This window comes from Ursus arctos, unplaced genomic scaffold (assembly GCF_023065955.2).
Source record: "Ursus arctos isolate Adak ecotype North America unplaced genomic scaffold, UrsArc2.0 scaffold_10, whole genome shotgun sequence".
In the NCBI taxonomy this organism is placed as follows: domain Eukaryota; kingdom Metazoa; phylum Chordata; class Mammalia; order Carnivora; family Ursidae; genus Ursus; species Ursus arctos.
The window spans coordinates 41089373-41095609 of NW_026622764.1; the positions used below are offsets into that span (position 1 = coordinate 41089373).

A 6237-nucleotide genomic window follows, 5' to 3' on the forward strand; every position below is an offset into this window, starting at 1 on the left:
TTATTTATAGATCCTTATTCTTCATAACCCACTGTGATTAATATATTTCAATGTCATCTAAAATTTTAATGTTTTCTCTTTAAAGTTAGGTTTATAAGCTGTATGGAATTGTTCTTTATGGAATGTAGGAAATAGGAAAACATATGATCAATTGGGTTATCAAACCTAGATGTTCCCTTGAACTTATTCATTTGCTGTTTTAACAAGACTTTAACAATTGCTGTTTAAACAAGACTTTTTAATCCCCAGTCTTTCATATAACTTTTAATGTTTTCCAACCAGATACCTTTCCCAGAAATTAATCAGCTGAATGACCAGTCCAAATCGATCCCCCACATCAGGCTCCTCCATTGGGAGCCTGCTTCTTCCTCTCCTACTCTCCCTGCTTGTGTTCCCTCTCTTGCAGGCTGTCTCTCTGTCAAATAAATAAATAAAATCTTTAAAAGAAATAAATAAATAAATAAATAAATCTTTAAAAAATAAGAACAAAAACAAAAAATCTAGTAATAGTCAGCTTTCCTGATCTTCGTTCTTGTCTTGGTTAACGTACATAGAATTCCCTGAATCAGTCTTTTCTTTTTCACTTAGGTAGAAAAATATTAAAAAGTAGATAGAGATTTATATACTTTAAAGGCACCCATCAAATAAATCATATATTAACATTCTCCATTTACCTATTATGTTATAGTCAAGCTATTTTTACAAGACAATGTCCTTTGTTTATATGTGTAACTTTCCTTAATATTGTGAATATTTTTCATGATTAACCATGTTCCAATTAAATACAATTATTATTTTCTTAATTCTCAAATCATCAGTTTAGTAAACAGGATTTCTTACAAGTTAGCTATACTGTCTTTTCAGCCCTACTCCTTACATTTGAAATTGCCATTATTTTCTGGCAGAAAGATTTTTGTGACTTTTTTTCTTGCTTCAATATGGAATTATCTACTTTCCAATTATCTCTGGCTTGAATTAAAAAAATGTATTAGAAAAATGTGGATGCTAGTATTCATGCCAGCACATATTGAAAAAAACATTGGCCAGAATAGCCAGACACTGAGACACTCTGGAGACAGAGCTTTAAATTGTAATTAAGGTCACAAGTCTATGCCAACTTTTCCAACTTAGCTTAAATATTACTAAATCCTTTTTGGGATATTTTGTTTGGGTTCCTACCTCTTCAATGTATTCACAATATACTAAGTCTTCTTTTTAAATGTTTAACCCTTCTAGTCATAATTAAAGGTCAATTATTCCCTATTACAATCACTTTTGTCTTATTTTGTGATCCCTTTAACATTATAATATCAGAAAATACTTCCAAATCAACTTGTCTTTTCTTAAATATGGGGTTTTGCTTATTGGGTCTTGTTGATACAGTATGCTTATGTATGTGTGATGTCAATTATTCTCTCTGTATATTGTCTTAAGCATGGCAATGTGGGGGATTGCTACTATATTTTTAGATTGATATTTTTATTGAATAAGAAAGGTTAGTAATGTGCTAGTTACTAAAGATAAGCAAGATTGATATCCAGTTTTTCCAATTTGTGTAAATATAACTCTGAGGGAATATTGATGGAAGTGCTTAATTATAGCAAATACTTGTAGCAGGAAGGAACCTAAAAGCTGGAGATAGCTGCCACCTTTACAAGTAACTTTGGTTCAATTTTAACCAATTTTAATAATATTTAGTCACATACATATAAACACTCAATAGATTTATTATTTTATTGGAATTTAGACTTTAAAAGGATTTAAAGATTCACTAAAAGTTGCCTGCATCCTTAGGAAATAAATGTCTCAGGGAGGTTAAATTGAGCAAATACTCCGGAAGACTACAGTGGTAGAGAGCAGACTTCAAAATTCCATTTTTTTAACTCCCAGGTTGCACTCCTTCCAAAGTACCATGAGCATTTTTTCAAATGAGGACTGCTCTTTCCCAACAGAGAAACATATACATATACATGTGTATATAACATACATACATATAAAACTCTATACACACACACACACACACATATATGTATATACAGACATACTTATTTTGCTATACAAGGCTGAATGATGCCAGTTAAGAGACATGCTGTTAATTTGGTGATAAATTAAGAACCAGACAACTGAAACAAGTGCATTACAGTATCTTTTTTAAAAGCTGAAATAATATAGTGTCATGTTCAGAACCAAAACCAGTCCTCTGTGCCTATACTTAGAATGAAAATAATTTATCAAGGTAGGAAAAAGAGGAATTTTTCAATAAAGTTTCAATAAGGAGCTACGTTGTAGATATCTACATTTTAAGACTTGCAGTTTGAGCATTTACAAAAAAATACAAAAAATAAGCGATAATGAATGAACACACCTTTCTGACTCAGTGCATAAGAGTAAGCCAATACTATCACTTGCAATACAGGACTGCAGAATAACCCATACATCTTGGTGCAATGATTTTATCGCCAAGTATGCCAGATGTCTTATTTGAAGTTATTTCAAGTTGGAAAAAAAATTAATGAATTTATTTACTTCACAAATAGCTCTTGTGAATTAATTTCTCTTCATTTCCCCTGGAATCATCTAACATGGATACTTTCCCTTCAGTGGTATTCCTCTTGGTTATATTCCTTAGAAACCACAGGCCACAAAATACGTTAGAATGAGGTATTTATACATCTATATATTTGGAGTTATACTATAAAAAATATATAAAATATGTTGCCAAAGATATTTATAACAAAGTTATAATTTCTGATGGTTTGGTTTAGTGGCATTATTCCATTTATATATATAAATAATTTATCATTATTCTATTTATACTAAAAGGAAGGAAATAAATGACCTCACCTGGGCTCTTCAAGGTCTAGGATTCTATTATTAACTTTAACTTAGTAAGATGTTCATTTTCAGTATTTCCTCATCATTGCAGCATTTTAAGCCAAAAAAAAAAAAAATCTTCTAGTTTACTAATCTACAACTCCTGAGTTATCTGAAGCTAAATTATAGGGGGACCTGGATAGTATAGTTATATATTAAATGTTCAAATCCTTTTCATTATATAAATCCAGAATTGATTGTTAAAGCCTGCCAAGGATAATAAACACCCCTAATTACCAAGAAGCACTGTCTCCACAAGCTACTACTCTTTTCTTAAAGGCATTTATGTGCTTTCCAGGCAGATAGATTTGCTCTGCCTCTTAGCCTGACATAAATTATTTTTATATCAATCTTTCAGAAAAGAGGTTGTCCTCTGAGTGATAGCTATGGGGAATATAGTACCTCTGGGAAAAGAAAATTAATTTGTCTCATTATTTTCTATATCTCACTATTCCCTAAGCCGCAATACAGCTCAGAAACTTATAGTGGAAGTCTAAGCCCCAACAGTTAAGTTTCATGAACAGATATCATTAAAGAGCAAAACTCCTTAAAATAAGGTTAGCTGTTGGGAATTGAAAGCAAAGAAAAAGAATAAAAGAATCCAACTAGAAGAGATATTTAACCCAGCTTCATTATTTTTACTATGACACAATTATATCACCTTGTTATTTGGCTAGAAATTGCAAAATATAAGCACCTCATTAGAGAAATGGGATGTACTATCACTTCTTAGACAGGAGGAGGTACATTTTTCAACTGGAGAAGAAAAAGGATCTCCACAAATCACATTAATATATAAACAAATTACTTAGTTTAAATTGGCTTGCATGCTATGCCTAACTCATACATGTATCTTTTATCAGGTTAGATTTTGAATGGGATGGTTTAACTCAACAGAAATTAGTCTCTCAAAAATGCAAGCTCAGTCAAAATTAAAATAAATTTCTTTGATAATTCAACTCTGGAAAATAATATTCTTGGTATATTAACATTAATTAAATAACTTCTCAAACTTTAGGAGATTTAAATATATTTACATAAGATAATAAATATTTAAATATTTAATTAAAACTGTATTTGATAAGAATTTAAATTAAGAATATATTTGAATTACCAAGATACCTTATGTTGTACTAAGATATAAAGATTAGAAAAAAAATTAAAATTCGCCTCCTCTCTCCAGGCGTCCTTGTGAGAGTGATACCGTCTTTAAACCCTGCATGGTAATCCCGGACGCACTGCTGTGATGCCCAGAGAAGACAGGGCAACCTGGAAGTTCCAACTACTTCCTTAAAATCATCCAACTTTTGAATCATCATCCAAAAAGCTTCAGCAGACAATGTGGGTTCAAAGCAGATGCAGCAGATCCGTATGTCCCTCCGCGGGAAGGCTGTCGTGCCGATGGGCAAGAACACCATGATGCGCAAGACCATCCGAGGGCATCTGGAGAACAACCCAGCTCTGGAGAAACTGTTGCCTCATATCCGGAGGAATGTGGGCTTTGTGTTCACCAAGAAGGACCTCACTGAGATCAGGGACATGCTGCTGGCCAATAAGGTGCCAGCTGCCACCTGTGCTGGTGCCACAGCCCCATGTGAAGTCACTGTGACAGCCCAGAACACTGGTCTGGTTCCGAGAAGACCTCCTTCTTCCAGGCTTCAGGCATCACCACTAAAATCTCCAGAGGCACCATTGAAATCCTGAGTGATGTGCAGTTGATTAAGACCGGAAACAAAGTAGGAGCCAGCAAAGCCACCCTACTGAATGTGCTGAACATCTCCCCCTTTGGGCTGATCATCCAGCAGGTGTTTGACAATCACAGCATCTACGACCCTGAAGTGCTTGACATCACAGAGGAAACTCTGCATTCTTGCTTCCTGGAGGGTGTCCTCAATGTTGCCAGCATATGTCTGCAGACAGGTTTACCTAACTGTTGCATCAGTGCCCCATTCTATCACCAGTGGATACAAGCAGGTCTTGGCTTGCCTGTGGAGACTGATTACACCTTCCCACTGCTGAAAAGGTCAAGGCCTTCTTGGCTGATCCATCTGTATTTGTGGCTGCTGCCCCTGTGGCCACTGCCACCACTGCTGCACCTGCTGCTACCGCAGCCCCAGCCAAGGCTGAAGCAAAGAAAGAGTTGGAGGAGTCGGAAGAGGATATGGGATTTGGTCTCTGATAATCAATTACCAAAAAGCAACCAATTCAGCCAGGTTTATTTGTGAAACAAGAAAATAAAGGCTTACTTCTCTTTAAAAAAAAAAGTTCAAGAAGCTTACAATAAACAGCAGAGAAATCGTCCTTCACATTTTTTTTATAAAAATAATTTCAATAACAGAGCCATTTGTAAAACTGTGGAAAACACAGGGGAAAATAATAGCCTTAAGACCACCATGATTATTATGAAAATATGCAAAACTGAGGTTTCTCTAATTAATATCAGAGAAATGAGTCTGCATTTTCAAGCGGAAATCAAGTGACAGGACGTGTGGAAATTATGCAGGCCTAACACAATACACCAATTCCAAAGAGATACAAAAAGTTTGACACTATTAGAAGGGAGACAAGAGATAAGGGTGGGCAAGAAGACAGTGCTTCTAACGTGAACTTTTTATTAAAATTCTAAGGAATTTTGAAGGTGTGTCCAATAATCAAATTTTGTTTGCAGTGACAGTCTCAAACATAAGATACACTGAACAGATATGAGGACCTGGAACTCTAAGTAGTAAGGCCAATTTATGCACCACAATCCTCTATTAGGGGAGCATATGCTCTCACTTGGCATCTAATGAGGCAGTCATCACCTTTTTATGCTATTCAAGTGTAACACTTTATGTCTCACTCCCTCATAGCACTATTATGCTTAATAAAGAAATATTCTGTGATTATATGTTTAAAGCATGACTTCACCTGCTTTTTCATAAATGCATGTTTCTCTTCCAGGACAAATGCACAACGCCTATTACATTATAGTAGCACAACACATCTAAACTTATTGATCAGATGAAAGAATGACAGCCGGAATTAGCAGCTCAAATGGGTATTTAGAATTTAATCAAAATTCTATGGTCCTGAATAAATCTGAAAGGCAAAAGAGAGGCATAGCAGCTGTTTCCTTTTAAGGCAAAGGGAACCACTCATTGAAAAGTATGTTAACAAAACTGCCCATAGAGTGTACTGTGAGAGATCAAGAAGGTCCTGCATGACTGCTAGAGAAAACAAATACTAAAGAGGACTGAGGACAGAGTTTGAAAGACACTTCTGAGTACATAAGAGAAAAGACATTTAATGAAGCTACAGTTACTAAAGAAGTAAACTGTGCCAAGTTAGATATAGTCTGGATAGGGATCACTGGATTTGGCA

The 6237-nt window shown here is 34.8% G+C and overlaps 1 pseudogene; it reads left to right on the top strand.

The window, feature by feature from the left end:
• Window positions 1-4120: 4120 nt before the first annotated feature.
• Window positions 4121-5138, top strand: LOC113251057 (60S acidic ribosomal protein P0-like; annotated as a pseudogene).
• The last annotated feature ends 1099 nt before the right edge of the window (window positions 5139-6237 follow it).